We start from the raw sequence: 16,901 nt of genomic DNA on the forward strand, positions 1-16,901 counted from the left end.
GGTTTATGAGATACAGAATTGATTTTTAAATATTTCTTCAATTTGAGTAACCAATTGGCCAAGCACAGTTTTTCAAACAGTGTGTGCTTTGCTCACTGATTTCCAATGTGTAGAGTAGCATCACTGAAGCTTTATGTATGTTTTGAGCTTGTTTTTAAGATTTAGTTTGTTTCACTTTGTTTACCCCTGCAATAACTAAATGCTGTCATAATTCCAATAGTTTTAAATGAAGTTAAATCTAGTAGAGCAAGGCTCCTTCATTGTATGCAAGCATTGTCCTCAGGAAATGTTTGAGCTAAAGTTAGGTTATCCATTTTAGGGTTTTTTCCTCCCCATTTAGTAGAGTATTACGGCTACAAATGTTTCCATAAGTGGTTCTTTAACAAGCAAAACACTTTCAATTTAAAAACACAGAAAAGTGAAAGTGAAATTTTGGAAAATGGTACCACCCAAACAGCACCCAAGAGAGAGGTGGAAGGACTGCAGCAAACTCAAACAAAATACTCAGAGAACAAAAATTGTTACTGTACAGTGGCAAGCAGGAACACTGAAAGGACACCAGGTGTGGACCAGGGTGTGGGGGCAGATTTATTTACGTTGACAGGCACTGATCAGGATCATTCCCAAAATACCAGTCCTTGATCTCTGGTGGTCTAGGTTATATAGGATAAGCAAGCAGGAAGTGCAGAAGCAGAATGGCTTGTCAAGTGAGGATTGGTTTATACAATGTGGATCATACTGACCAGCTGCGCATCAGTGACCAGCCTTTTCTAAGGGACAGAAGCAACAGAAAATGAAACAGAAACTATCACCCAGGCAACCAGGAAGCTGAAGTCTACTGGCTGGGAGGAGGCATTACATCTCCCCTCTCTTTTAGTTTCTCCAGAAAATCTTTGCTGGGCATGTTACATGTGATCTTCTGAGACACAGCCCATCTAAAAGCAATAGACCATAATTTAGGCCTGACTGTTCCGTAACACTACTCTGGCAAGGTAGTGAGGTAGTTACTTTGACCTAGGAAAGTGTCCAGTGTGCCCTGAATGCTTGTTAAATATTGGTCAACTATCTGACTGATTTTTTAATTTTCTTGGCGCAACCATCCACAGAGTTTAAGGCCAAAAAGTCACAGGTAGCAGGTGAGGACTGTAGGAGGCAGCCTGAGAGTAAGTGTGGAGCAATCCCATGAACGATGTCCTCAGGCTTCAGCTATGCATGCATTGTCTCTTCAGACCAACTCCTCAAAGGAGTCATCCAGGTAAGTTTTTCAGGAGATCTGAGGATGGATTTCTGAGACTTGCAGAGGTAGTTAACATGTACATGGGTTATATATGTGTACAGGAATGTCTATAGTTACGTCTGGTCTTCTAACTGGTTATAAGTTGTATGTTTTATTTCTGTGTAATCTATTTATATATGTATATTTAAATGCGGAGAGTCCACTATAATGCATGAGGTCAGGGCCAGTAACAGACACTGAAGACTGAACTGGTTTCAGGTGTACAGGTGTCAGCACTGCAGCTTGAGTTTGCAGAACAAATGGCAGGGACAGTTCTGGCTCTGATCTTCTGGGAATACTGGGTAATGTTTTTCTGGCATCAGCTGATGTTTCAATCCGTTGGATCATCAGAGGGGGCTTAGGCCTCTGGACTGGATTACTTGTTGGTGGCAGGATTCCAAACAGCAGCAGAAAGCAGTACAGATCATCCCAGCAGGAGAGATTTGGCCCAAATAGTTTTGTTCCGAGGGACCACAGTACATATAACCTGCTGGACTTCATTTTTAACAGATCTGCTTCTACTTGTAAACAGAGTATACTCAGCATCGTCAGGGGATTCATTTTTAGAACAGCTCATCCCAGTACAGCATGTGGCACCTGGACAGTTAGGTCTTGGTCTAAGGTGAGCTTGTTGCCTTTCTTGATCAGAAGGGCAGTGGCTGTTAGATCACAGAGGCAAAGGGAGGGTGCATCTCTTAGAGGCCATTGGGCATTCCCAGGGACTTACAGCCCGAGCAAGCTTATAGAAACCAGTGGCTCCAAGAAATTTGTAGGTTTGGGGGGTTTTTGGTAACTGATTTCTGCCAGATATTATAGGGGAGCTTTTGTGTCTTTTCAGCAGGCAGCTTAATCGGAAGTGATTTTTCAAAGAGGAAACAAGTGTTTAAACATCTAAAAGGTTGCATCCAGGTGAGTTGTGAAGAGGGCTGGCTGATAGGAGCCAGTTGAAGGCATTTCTAGGTGTATCAGCAGGCTATGGGTGGCAGAAGACTGAGGCAATGTATGTGCAGGGCAATCACAATGTCATTGGAAGGTCAGGGATTTGTACTGGTTTTACAGGCAGGAGAGATACGTTTTAGCAGTTTGAAGGAGCTGGAAGAGACAGAAATCTTGAGGAAAAGATGCTGGTGGCTTGGCCAAATCTGTTGTTAGAGCCTCCTCCAAAATAGTGGGAGAGTTCCTCAACCTTTATAGTAGTTGAGTAACTTTCCAAAAAGGGTTCATGGGTTGGGAACCATAGAACGTAAGGTGACACCTGTGTTGTTGAGAGTGACAGCATTGGGGGTTATGATGAAACAGTATAGTTGGTGGCCAGGCCTGAAGATGAGCCTTTAGTTTATACCACCGGAAGAGTTTTCAGAACTTCGGGATTACAGTTATCCATCTCACACTGATGCAAGTATCGTCTTCCTCTCACAAAACAGGCAGAGTTGAAAGTGCAGGGTTGAATGAGAGGGAGCCTGACAGACTTGGTGCAAAAGAGAGGAACTTGAAGAGGAAGTCTCTTTCCAGAAGTGGAAGACTGACGAAGATGGGGATGACCTGTGCAGAAATCCGTGATGGATGAATTGTACACCAATCTTACAGGATCTGCTTTGGCAGAATTTCTTCTCAGTGGGAGCTCCAGTGGGTAACTTCGGTAACTTTACACATGCTGATTGGCTCTTTATGCCTCTTTGAGGCCCGCCAGGAGAGCAATGTGGTACTAATAAAAGACTTCATGGCCCTCTGTTGCATTATAGTCTCAGTTTGAATGCACTATAGGGCAGACTGTGTTCACCCAAATGTCAGGATCAATCACAGTGGTAGGGACCTTTGACTTTAACCAGGGTTGGACTTCATCTAAAATGTACTGCTATTAAACACTTCAGTATTAAACAGAGTCAGAAGGAGTTGCTTATGGTCATCCCATATTGGCAGAGGGGTATACAGGTGTGGAGCCAAGGTGGAAGAATTCTTAACCCCTTATGGCAATAGAGTCCTAGTGAACTGCCCTTTTGTCTCAGAACTGTCCCAGTTGAAACCTTTGACACAGGGAACTTTTAAGATTTCTTTCTTTCTTATTAATTACTTTTAGTGTCTACAGTCCTTACAATTTCTAGTTAGAGGGTATCACTGTCTATCAGACTGGATTTTCTTATGGACCTCAGGTGCTTTTTATCAGGTTTCTGGATAGCAGTAATTTATGGACTTATTGTCCCCCTTCTTTATGTCTTTAAAAAGTACTTACCTGGGTTGTTTATAGGTTAGGCAACCTTTGGAAAGGCTATGGTAACTCATTCTTTAGGGCTGACAGCCCAATTTTTCTTCACTCAAAATGCAGAATCTAGAAGGAATTGTTGACAGTCATCTTGGGTGAATGTTAGATGATGACATCTGACTAGGAAAAGCATATCCCAAAAGGGGCCCCTGTGGCTGACTGCAGGCAATGGCTAGCTACAACGAGTTCAACTGGCTGGAAGTAGATGAGTTGGGAGGGAGAGTGAAGTTATAGGTGTTGGCAGCAGCTGCAGAAGCTGATGAAGGTGCCAAGGTGCAATTCTCTGGAAGAATGGGCCTCTTTTTCTTTTTTTCCAAATTACAGGGAGCAGTTTGGTTTTATTTTAACTCTGTAAAAGCCCTTTTTCTGCCATCAGGGATTGTGGGTTTTGACTAATTCTTTCCCATATGTATGTTATGTATATGTATGTTATGTATCCAGGAATGATAGCATAACAGACAAAGAGCGGGTGCCCTTCAGAGAGAGACCATTTAGATGCCTGCATGCTCATGCCCCTTGTAGAAATTTAGGCATAATTTAGTTAAAGAGGGTATAAGACTTCCATTATGCTACACGTTAATCACCATGGAAATGCATAGCCTTCTCTCTGCGTGTCACAGAAGTGCTTTCTGACCTCCTAGTTAGTTCAGCTCACATTATGCACATAATTCCCATCATTCTATCACTCATCCTTGAGCCACTCCCTTCTTCATGAGTTAATAAATTCTGCTTTAGGGCCCTGCATTGAACCTTTAATGAATCCTCATCTGGACTAGACTCAGGATCCTTTGGCTGCCCTTAACTATAAATATATCTCATTGTCTTTACTCTCACTGTGGGTTGTACTGGGAGGTGGTAGATTGAAATTAGTTCATCAGGATCCCAATAATGTTTTCATGGGATTACAAATATAAATTTCCCAGTCTGCAATAAGGACAGAAAAGGAGCCTCAGTATTTGGCACTCAACATGGTCATTGACATAAATAAATCTGCCTCCAAATCCTGGGTGTCATTTTAGTGTTACTGCTTGCAATTGCATCTGGCACATCAGCCAGGAAGACTGGCCATGCTAATCCCTTTGCTCACCAATCATGGCCCTTGTGTATGAATCAAGGACCTCTCTAGGTCCCAAAGGGAAGGTGTACCCCTGAAATTTCCCCTCAGAGGCCTGGAGGAGAATTCCTGGCTCCCTGCCCAGTGAACTCACATTGGACCCAAAGGGAAAGGATACAGTCTGTTTGTCTGTCTGCCTGCATGATTCCAGTAAGACCCCTGGGGTCGTCCTGGTTAGTCTGTTGTTAGTCCTGCTTGACTCAAGCAGAAGAGGGAGTCTAATGAACTTCCATTAGCAGGACCACCCTCAAGGGAAGGGAATTTGAATGTTTAATCTCTGAGTACTTGCTAAATAAATGTGTGAGTGAATGGAATAGAAAGGATAAGCAATAGGCTGCTCCGTCTGTGCACTAAGACTGGGAACCATGATGGCTGATTGGGCAATTACCTGAAGTTTACTTTCTTAGTACTTTTCATAGCCAACACAGCTATTGGCTCCATGGCGTTAGCTCATTCAATACAAATATTCACTTTGTAGACAATTAGACAAACACTCCTAGTGAGAGCTAAAATTTCAGCAAAAAAATGATATAAAGTTGCACATCCAAGTGATTATTCTAAAAACTTCAGTCCTTTGGATAGGAGATTGAATTGAGAGTTTGCAATTTCAATAGAGTTTAAAGTGTCACTATAATATGACTTGCTTTTGTTTCACCTATTACCACATAAGGAAAGGCTGCATCTTTAAGGAATGATCAAATAACATAAATGAGGAAGAATCCATCAGAATATCACTATGGATATACATGCTCTTCAGAGACTAGTGCTGTTTGTGTAACATCTGACAGCTACATTTAATACCCAATTTAAAGATTGAGATGTCTGCTGGTGCTATAAAACAATTGAATCCATTTGCATATTTCAAGGCTCACTTTTGGTTTTCTATTAGATTTAGTGTGCTCATTTTTTTGTTTATAATTTTTCACATTAAAGTCTTTAGTAGAACTTTCACAACCCAGAGACAACTAGAGGCCATGCAGCCATGATTGACCCTGCTCCAGCTCTGTCAAAAAAAAAAAAAAAGGACAGAGGAACTGTAGACCATATGGAGGGCTCTGCTTGAACACAGAACAATTACCTCCATGTTCGCTAAACCTTGCCCTGTCTCCATATACTGATATGTACAGAGCTGGCTAAGCTACTTCCTTTTCCTTTAAATTGGCTTAAGCAATGTAAATAGGACTAGCTGAGATACTGATGTGAAATTTTTGAAGCCAAGCAACAATCCTATTTCCTCACACTAATGTCCCCAACTAAATGTTTGAGCCCAGCGAGATTGCAGAGCCATTGCTCCAGGAGTGTGAACTGGGTTTGAATCTCAAGATAAAATGCTATGACTTTCCAGGGTGAAAAGAAAGTTTGCATGTCAGAACTAAGGCACCAGCCTCCTAAACATTAAATGCTACCTCAATTATGTTATGCAGACTGGTCTTCCTGCATATCCTTCCTGCTGCAAATTGCAGAGGTGCTTTCTAGCCTCCTAGCTAGCTCAGTTCACATTACTCACATAATTTCCACCAGTTTCACCACTACTCACCCTTGAGCCCCTCTCTTCTTCACAAATTAATAAATTCTGGGTTAAGTCCTGGCTCAAGGCCTTTGTTCTATGAAACCTCATCTGGGCTGGATTCAGAACTCCTTGGCAAACCTTAACTGTAAATATGTCTCAGTGTCTTTACTCTTTTTTTTTTGTTTGTTTGTTTGTTTGTTTAAAGTCATATGTTTTATTTTTATTTTTTTTAATTTTATTTAAGGAGAAAAAAGAAAAAAACAGAAAAAGGGTACAAGTTATACAGACTTTCAGAAAAATAAACAGTAGGAAGTCAGTAGTTAATTACATATTGTCATCTTAGAAATAGTTGTTGAAGTTACAAAATTAAAGCATATAGAGGGGACTTTCAAACAGTGAGACTGCAAACAGTTTTGTTCAATGATCCAACAAAACTCAGTAATATGGTTATTTATCTTATACACTTAAATATATATGTAGTTATATCTTTTAGAGAACTTTCTTTTCCTTTCTTTTGTACGATGACAATTACACATTTTTTGTTTTATTACTCCCACAATTCTTATTGCTTTTTTTTTTTTTTGAAGAAAGTAAAACCAAATGTGACATACCAGGACAGAGTCAGTCAAATCAAAAGGATGGACATAACACATAATGTAAAAAACAAAATACAAGGTGATCAACAATGATTACCACACTGCCTCTTGCTATCTTAAGAATAATTGCCTAAATCATCAGTTATAATAAAATTGAACAAAACAGTAAAGAATAAGACCAATAAAGCCAAAACACTGGAGACCTTAGAGGACTTCAAAAGAAGATAATAGTCAACCAGAATGGGCATCACAGTGAATCTTACTGTCTTCATAGTTGTTGCCTATACTTTCAAACTTGGTACTATCAAGCATAACAGAATAGAGGAAAATCAGTTGAAACAAGATAGTGAGAGCAATACAGAGTTTCAAATCAAGTTAATAGGAAATCAAAGTGGATTACTATAATATATCCTGCTATTTTTCATTTATTTTTCCCTTAATTAAAAGGATAAAATGAAAAAGTAGATAATAAAAAGGAGATTGAGATTAAAAAAAAAAGAGGGCATAACAACAAAACAGTGCAGGTCAAAACATAGCCATTTAAGCAAAATAGTGTTTCACCACAAGATAATCTCGACATAATAGTAGTTACCATAGTGTCTCTTCCCTTAAAATCTTTGGGTATAACTTCGTATACTGTAGTATCAAATGTATCAAGACAATGTAAAACCATTCAAGAGAATGACAGTATTATAGGGTATTTAGAATCAACTAACAGAAAATGAACAATGGTTTCTGTATAATCTCCTTGTCTATAAAAGTTTCTGTTTATTATCACATATAATAAAATCCAATAAGATACAACATGTTAAAACTGATGGGGACAGAAGAACAAAAGCTTGATGGGACTTCAAAACAAGAGGATATTAAATCAGCACTACCTATTATGATGTCTTTTTTTTTCTCCAAAATGGCTGTTCTTACCATCTAACCTTCTCTGCCTCATTTCTGTTGAGCTCTTTTTCTGTCATTTAGTTGTCAGTTTGTTCTCTTCATTTCGCTTTCTGCTCCATTCATTGTGGCCGCTCTGCCACTGTTTCTGGAATCTTGGTATTTTTCATTTTTAGAATATCCTGCAGTAATCTCTGTAGAGTTGAATTGGTGGTTACAAATTCCCCTAGTTCCTCTTTATCCTGGAAGCACCTTGTTTTTCCATCAATTTCTAGGGACAGTTGTGCAGGATATATCAATCTTGGCTGGAGGTTATTATCTTTCAAAGATTGAATTATTTCCCCCCATGCTCTTCGTGATTTGATGGTTTGTGCCAAGAAGTCTGCTATAATTCTGATGGGTGTTCCCTTGTAAGTGATCTGTTCCTTGTCTTTGATGGCTTTTAATATGCTGTTCTTATACTGGATTTCTGGAATTTTGATTATTATATGCCTGGGTGTAGTTCTGTTTGGGTTGTAGGTGACTGGGGTCCTGTATGCCTCATACATCTGAGTATCTTTACCTTTTGCTAAATTAGGGAAATTCTCCTGGATTATTTCTGTGAATAGCTTTTGTAGTTCATTTGTTTGAGTCCCTACTTCTTCTCTTATGTTCTTAATTCTTAAGTTATAGATCCTCTTATCATCTTTTAGTCTTTGTATTATTGCTGTTTGTTTCTTTGTTATTTTTAAGAAGTTTTTCATTTCATGCTCCCACCTTACAAATCTGTCCTCCAGTTCTGATAATCTATCCTTAGTTTCTTTCAAGCTGTTATGCCAGCTTTCAATAGAGTTTTTAGTTTCCTGGTAATCTCTTTGAACCTGCTTCACATATTCTATATTTTCTCTATTTTCTCCATCAAACAATTCTCCCCTTTTTTTCTGTTCTTCCATTCCACCATCTGTTTTTTCTTGGGCAGTGCTTAGCATTTCTCTTAACTATTCTACTTATTTCTTGCTTTATTTCATTAAATACTTCATTTTTGAACTCATCTATGAGGCTCCAGAGATACCGCTTTATGTCTATAGGTGCCGTGTTTGATATTGCATGTTTTCTGTCTTCATTCTCTTTTGTATTTACCTTTCCTGCATGAGTGTTCTCTGGATTGGGGACTGAGGACCCTTTCTTGTTGCTCCCTTTTCCCATACTTTTTGTTCCTTCCATACAAGCGTATGTAGGAGGCCCAGTTTTTTTTTTTTTTCTCTTTGTCTGTTACAGTTTGTCTGACTCTTCCAGCTAGGTGTTCCCACCCACTGCAGTGTACTAGGGAGACACAGACCTGGGCAGCCTCTGCTGGGCCCCTCCAGGTCAACCTACTGAATGCTTCACTGCTAGGGTGCACCGCCAGGCGCTGGGACCTGATTTGGGCTAGCCTACTGGATCTTAGTCTGCGGTGTCACCAGGCCAAGCACTCCCCACCACTCCTGCTTGAGAGGGGAATATGCGACTAAAGTCACTGCAGGGCCCTGTTCTGGCTAGTCTGCTCATTCCCAGAATGTCCTCTGTTGGAGCCTCCTAGTCTATGAAAGGGTCCCCATTTCTCTCACTCACTGCAGTTGATGCAGGGCTCCCTACCAGTCCCGCTCTCAATACCGTTTGGTTCGCTGATTCCAGCTCTCAGAGCTTTCGCGCATCTCTCTCCCTGCCATGCGGATTGGGACGCAGTAGCGGCAGCAGGAAATTCAAATCGCGGCTTCCAATGGCACAGGATCCAGCTTCCACACTGCAATTTTATCTGCTCCTGTTATAGCATCAGGATTGCATTTCCAGTTGGTTTCTCTCAGCTTAGTTTGTTCCTGGGTCAGCAGGGTACATCTCCCCTCACGTAGGACTCCTCACATGGCACCGCTCCTGGATTCTAAACTGGTAATCTCAAAGAGCCTCCATGGCTTCTGTTATTTGTCCGCCATGTTCTCCCGGAAGTCTCAGTGTCTTTACTCTTGTCATTGGGTTGCACTCAAGGTGGTAGATGGAAATTAATTTTCCAGGATTCTAATAACATTTCCATGGGATTACAAACATAAACTTTCCAGACCATGACAAGGACAAAAAAAAGGGCCTCAATAAAAGTACACCAGCCAAGGGGAGTATTTTCTACTACAACCATAGGCAAAGAAGAACACATTATAATGATAAAATGACCAATCCATCAAAATGACATAAAAATAAACATATAGCACATTACAGAAGAGACCAAAGACACATCATGCAAAAACTGACAGAATTGAAGGCAAAAATAGATTATTCAATTCTCCCACTAAAGAACAGAACACCCAGACAAAAGATCAACAAGGAAATAGATTGTGATCACTCCATAATTCAATTGAGGCCTATAGACATCAAGAGAACACTCTGTACACAAGAACAGCACACATGATTCTCCAGTGCATGGAGCATGTTATCCAAAACAGACCATATGTTAGGTTGTAGAACAAGTTTCAGTAAACCTGAATGAACTACAATCATATAAAATATATCCTCAGGTCATAAGAGGATGAAACTAGAAATTAGTAGCACAATGAAATTAGAAACTTCACAAATATAAGTAGGAATTGAACACCATGATACTAAATAAACATGAGTTCAAAGAAGAAATTACAAAAGAAATTAGACAATATGAACAGCTGAACGAAAGTGTTATGGCAACTAGACTTACACATGCCAAAGAATGAAATTTGTCTTCCATTGGATTTTGTAAAAATGTAAATCAAAATGAATATTATACCCAAATATAAAGTCTAAAAGTGTAAGACCCATATGAGAAAATAGGTATAAGGCTTTATGACATTGGATTAGACAAGATCTTATATATGTGTTAATGAAAGCACAAGTAATAAAAAAAAAATATTGTAGCTCCCTTTAACCAATGGGGGACACATCCCAAGACCCCCAGGGATGTTTAAAATTGCACAGTACTAAATCTTACAATTTTAAGTCTTTCCTATCTTATCTAAGCACTCCTACACTTTAGCTATAATCTTTACAGTTTGAAATACGACTGTAAAAGTAGAGAAAATATTTTTCCTCCTTTAAACCTTCACAGATAGAAGGCTCATTCTTACTGCAGATTTTTATCAAGCTCAGTATATGATATTTTTCATTTCCTTGTTAAATCAAGAAGGTTTACCTTTTCACTACGTTGAAACATTTTATGGCTTCACTTTGGCAAATCTGAACTATCAGCACCACTACTTGGGACCATTGTTAAGTTAGATAAGATTCATTGTGCACAGACTATGATACCCAATCTGATGATTAAGACAGTACTAAGTGACTAATGGGTGACAAGTGTGTGGCTACACTGGGCAAAGGGATGACTCACTTCCTGGTAGAATAGTTCTGTGCAGAAGATTTCATCTTGCTACTCAAAGTTGCATGTGATTTACATTTATGGATTGTGTCTTTCTGAAATTTTCTGTTAATAACTTTGGCCTAAAACTGACTATGGATAACTAAACTACAGAAAGTGAAATCAGAGATGAGGGGACACTATGGTGGCTGTCCGATTTTATTAAAACCCAAAAAAAACCTCATGCTGTGAGTGATGTCATTAATAAAGTAAAAAAAAGAGATCTACAGAATGAGGGAAATTAATTGTAGATCATGTCTTTTGTTAGTATAAATCCATAACATATAAATAATTCTTAAAACTCAAAAACAAAAAAAACCTGAGGCTAAAATGGGCAAAAAATTTGGACATTTCTAATATATATGTATATAAATATCTGAATTTATTAGTCTTCATATATATACACATATATATATGCACACTGACACACACATAATAACATGTCTATATTAACACACATATATGTTATATATTATCATGCATATACATGTGTAGTCAATAGACACATGAAAGATGTTCAACAAAATTTATCATTAGACAAGTGTAAAACTATAATTTGATGACATCTTCAATTTTATTGACTGATACTGAGTTATTTAGAACTTCTATATCTTCTTAATTCAATTTTGATGATTTATATGTGTCTAGAAATTTGTTCATTTCTTCTGTTTTCCATCTCATTTGAATACAGGTTCTCTGGGTAGACACTGAGGATCTTCTGGATTTCTGCAGGATCTGCTGTGGTTTCAATCCTTTCATCCTTAGTTACATGGATTTGAGTCTTATGTTTTCTTTTTCGATAAGGTTGGTTAGGGGTTTGTCAATTTTATTTAATTTTTTAAAGAACCAATCGAGTCACTGATGCTTTGTGTTATTTTCTTAGTCTCCAGTGCACTAATTTCTGCTCTGGCTTTTATCATTTCCTCCCTTGTATAACTCTTGGGCTTGGCTGTACTTCTTTTTCTAGAAGTTTGATCTTCAACATTAAGTTGTTTATTCGAGCTTGCTTTGTTTTCCTCACACGTTTATTCACCTCTGCAAATTACGTTCACAGGACTGCTTTTCTTGTGTCTCATAAGTTCTGCATGTTGCGCTGGCATTACCATTTAATTGTACAAACTATTTTCTTCTTTGATTTCATCTGTGATCCACCTTAGTGACAGAAGGAAGGCCAGTGGTTTCCAGGAATTGAAGTGAAGAGGTACCGAGAGGTGACTACCAATAGTTACAGGGTTTCTTTTGAGACTGACAAAAATATTACAGAATTATAAAGTTATGATAACCAGACTTATTAAACACCACTACATTGTCCATTCTAAATGGTGAATCCTATGGTATGATATTTCTATATTTCAATTTAAAAATTAACTCTTAGCTTGCTGATTCTATTACATTTGTCTTTGATTTAATGAATATACTTTCTGATCTTCATTCTGCCATTGTTTTTCTAATTTCTTACATTAGAAATCCAGGTCATTCTTTTGATCCTTCATGATTTCCTAACATTAATATTTAAAGATATATATATATATATATATATATATAGAGAGAGAGAGAGAGAGAGAGAGAAAGCACTTCAACTACCACCTACACATCTTAATACTTAGCACTGTGTTTATTACACAGCTTTACATGCATTTTAATTTTCTTCATTATTTATTCCTTTACCCATGAGTGGTTTGAAATGGTACCTTTAAACTTCCATGTGCATAGCTTCTCATCATTATTTAAGCTTGATTTTTACCCTAATTGAAATTCTGTCAGAGAAGTCATGTTGCGAGATACTCTTTGTCAGCTACTGGGTATTATAACCAATTCTAAAAGGCAGAGACTTAGTACTGACAAAATCATGTTTGTCACATAGAACAACTGGCCAGGACACTTTCCCAGTGGCTTCCTCCAAGGAGAGTGGCCACACCTCAGGATATACTCATCTACACAGTAACATCGTTCCTTAGGGCTCACAGACACCCTGCCACACTAAGCTGGCTGACGAGGGAAGAGACAGTGGAACCGGACTGGAGGTGGCATAACCACTTTCTCTTTCTTTCTTCCACTAGAACTGATCTCATCTTCCAGCTCCAACAAGCAGACTGCAGGCCTAGTGTAGCTGTAGACACAGAAGGGAAAGCATATTGAGGGGACATCCAGCTCGTTTTCTCCACTGATGCCCCTTACTTGAGATTCTTTAGGCTAATTTTGTGACTTAGCCATAAGAAATATCCATAAATCTGTGATATTTCTTTGAAAATTGTATGTGCTCCATGACTGTTGAATACGACATTCCATAAATGTTGATCAGATATCACTGAAATTTTCAGCACTGTTACTGATACATTTGATATGCTTCACTTATCAGCAGAGGAAAAAATCTCACAAAATCTCACTCCTGCTTTGATGGGAAAGTTGTCACTTTCTCCTGAGGGTCTCTTCTTTATTTTTGTTGTACATATTTGAGGCTACTTGGTGCATCCAAGTTTAGAATTATTACATCTCATCTTCCTGGAAAATTGAGTATTTTATCATTACTTAATGAGCATCATTATCAATAACAATGCTTCTTTCATTGAAGTATATTTTGTCAAATTATTACCCTAATTATGTCAGCTGACTGAAATCATGTTTGTTGTTAGGCAACACTGTTAGATTATGAAAAGATACTTTAACATCTGAGATGTGATTAATTGGTTATATTAATAGCAATTTTGGTAATTTTAAATTCTATAAAAGTCTTTTACATGTAGCCTTGATATTTCATTCAAGAGCATCTAGTATTACAGTCAGACTCTCAAAACATCCAAGAGTTACGCACTGCTGTCCAATGTGCAATCACGTTTATGTCATGAGTTATGACAAATGATATTGAAATATATTTGTTTTCACATCACACAAAGAACTTTGTTAATTAATCAGTTGATATATAAACAATTACTTGGCTTTAGAAGTCAGAATTACTCATCAAACTGGAATTAAATGTTTTCTTTGCTCTGTGGTACATAAAATGTGTTTTGACATAGACATCAAAATAAATGATTTCTTTCTCCACCAACACTTGCTCTGGACCTAGATGTACTCTGCAAATCCAGTCCTTCTATAACAAGAACTTCAGTCCACCCATTTCCTTTATCACTTTGATCACTTTGTTGACCTGTGTTCTCTGCAATTTCAAGCATAGTGCATAACAATACCGTCTTCATCTCACAGAGCTCCTCAAAGGCTGTATTAGTAGATGCTCACTAGCTATTTGTTGAATTGATTTACCGTCTCTTCATTATTACCAAATACAGTAGGAGTCTAACACAGTCAAGAATTTTCTGTGCGTAGCACTGAATCCCCTGAAAGCTGAGTTCATCTGAGGTTTTCTACCCCACGTACTTGAAATATCTTCTGCAATTTCCTTTTCTATTATGTGCCAAGAAAAGGGCTCACTTCTGTGAAGTGCAACTCAACCTAGAACATTAAATTCTATCTTTACCGTTGAATGTGGACTCTGACAAAAAATGTCAATGCCTTTCGAAAAGCTGAAAGAATAATCCAAAAGTAATTTTTAGCTAATCAATGTTTAGGGACCCTAAAAGTACAACACAAGACTATTTCCCAGATTTCTAGAATTTACACTGATTAGAATTTGACTGGATTTCCATTTTTTTATTAACTCAGCTCCTTCCTGTTTTGAAATAGTCACTGGAAATCACTGCCTATCTGGATCTCCATAATTGTGCTAGTCTTATTGAAATAATCTATTTCTATGGCAAGAATCCCTGTCTTTGAGGTAGTCTCTTGCCTGCTGTGCTATTTGTAATGATGGGAGATATAAGGAAAAGGAGCACTTTCCAATTTGGCATCTTTTAGGCATTAACTAGGTCTTTGATTCCACATCCTTTCAGTCCAACCTTATTTTTTATTTGAATTCATTGATTTCTTGACAAGAAAATGACCCATTTCATTAAAGAATCCTGACCAGGTAAGAGTCAATGTCATTTTTTTTAAAACCCTTTAAAAAAAAATTTTTGTTAAAATATGTGAACAAGGATTTGTTTACTTAGTAATGCAACATACTTAAAAGGGACCACTTGGTGCTTCCAGTAACACACTTTGTGAAAATAAAGACAGAATAATAATTTATAACATTTTCAGTAGCTCTGTTTGACCAGTGATTATTTGTGGTTGGTTAAGTATTTCCATTTCTCGCCTTCTGTATGCACAGCACTAGTCTGTGCATCTTGGCCTCCCTGTGGTCAGCAGGGGCTGGATAGCTTGTTCTGTCCCATGACTCACATCAGCTATGAGTGGATGGTGAGGTGTGAGGTCCCTGGAGCCCCCTATTCCCTCTGGCAGGCAACTGATAAACTCTAAGACAACAACTAACTTCAATCATTTCGATGAGTGTCCCCAAATGTCCATGTGTTCACTCTAAGTGAGCAGCCTGTACTGCCCCTGAGAACCTTTAGGAAGTAGGACTACTAGAAGAAAACTAAGCTCTTGAAATGAGCCCTTAAAGAGTATTGTGTGACCCCAGTCTCAGTGTCTTTTTGCTTCTTAGTTCATGATGTTAGTGATCTGCTCTACCATATCCTTCTATCATAAACTTTTTCTCTTTATAAGTTCATTGCTTCGGGTATTTCCTGATAGTGACATAAAGCTGACAACTGTAACTATCTTGGCAATCTTAACCTCAAGTCACTGCCCTAGGGAGTTAGCCTCTGCTGATTTGCAATAGACAGGTAGCAGGACCAGCAAATAATCCAGTGTCATTTCAAACTCCTTGGATTGGGAGTTGTTACTATAGTTTAAGCCAGTTTATTTTAAAGGCATGAGGGAAACTGATATTGACATTAGGTAAAAATTATAAGTCACCCAATGTTACTACTTAGATAAACTTAGAGATGAACCCTTCTGTTTGAGTCTGAGGTTCTTAATTTATTTATGCAGAAGGTTGCACTTCTTTGGATTTTGGGACTAAAATTCAGACACGTTACCTAAAAATTAAAAAAAAAAAAAACTCGAGGAACATGAATTTGAAAAGAGACATTTGAAAAGAGACATTTCTATTGTTTGTGGCATTCCAAAAATGAGACAATAGGCATAATTAGGTTAATAAGAACATCCATATTTTCTTTGAAAATTCTGCCTAGTTTTGCCAAATGAAATCATGTGTTACGCATTCCAGGTGTTGGCAAAGTGTGACCAGTTTTAACCTCTGAGAAGTAATACAGCCAGGGATTCAAATTTAAAAAGCATAGACTTAGGAACTTTGGCTTTATTTCTGACTGCATTACTTGTTAGGGCTTGCCTCTTGAAACCTCCATTTCCTCATCTGTAAACTGGAGAGATGTAACACTGCCCCACATGGTGGTTATGGGAAAATGCATGAGTGAGAACAGGATAACCTTCCTGTAAAAAGGAATAAATATTGTTCCAGGGAGGGACTTAGAGAAAGTGCTCAGTAATGCCTGATTCACCTCATGCTTCTTTTTCTTCTTCATTTTAGTTTAAAGTGAAAAAAAGAATAAAAAAATAATACAGAATTTCAAAACAAAATCTTAGGGGATTAACAATGGTTAATATATTGCATATTGTCTTCAAAACAGCTGCTCATTTTGGAGGCAAAAAAAAAAAAAAAAAAAAACCAAAATACTTGCTCATATTACAAACTATAGGCATGAAAAAATGACCAATCAGTGAAGGCACAAACATGGATTAATAGAGAAGGATAAACTCAAGGGTTTTATAAGTAAATGGATACAACTTGATACCACACTCATAACTGAAATAAATCAGACTCACATATCTAAACATCATGTTGTCTAAAAAGCAGAAAGAGTAAATAAGAACCAAAATATACAATAGATAGTGTGATAATGAA

At 37.9% G+C, this 16,901-nt stretch overlaps 1 long non-coding RNA gene across 1 annotated transcript; it reads left to right on the forward strand.

Annotated features, from left to right (window-relative positions):
* Positions 1–2,110: 2,110 nt before the first annotated feature.
* LOC134477795 (uncharacterized) lies at positions 2,111–3,010 on the forward strand. Its single transcript, XR_010049988.1, has 2 exons — positions 2,111–2,185; positions 2,701–3,010. It is a non-coding gene; the product is annotated as an uncharacterized LOC134477795 (long non-coding RNA).
* Positions 3,011–16,901: the final 13,891 nt, after the last annotated feature.

This window comes from Cavia porcellus, unplaced genomic scaffold (genome assembly GCF_034190915.1).
Source record: "Cavia porcellus strain 051 isolate PalLab524CR breed Dunkin Hartley unplaced genomic scaffold, mCavPor4.1 scaffold_10, whole genome shotgun sequence".
NCBI classification, from domain to species: Eukaryota; Metazoa; Chordata; class Mammalia; order Rodentia; family Caviidae; genus Cavia; species Cavia porcellus.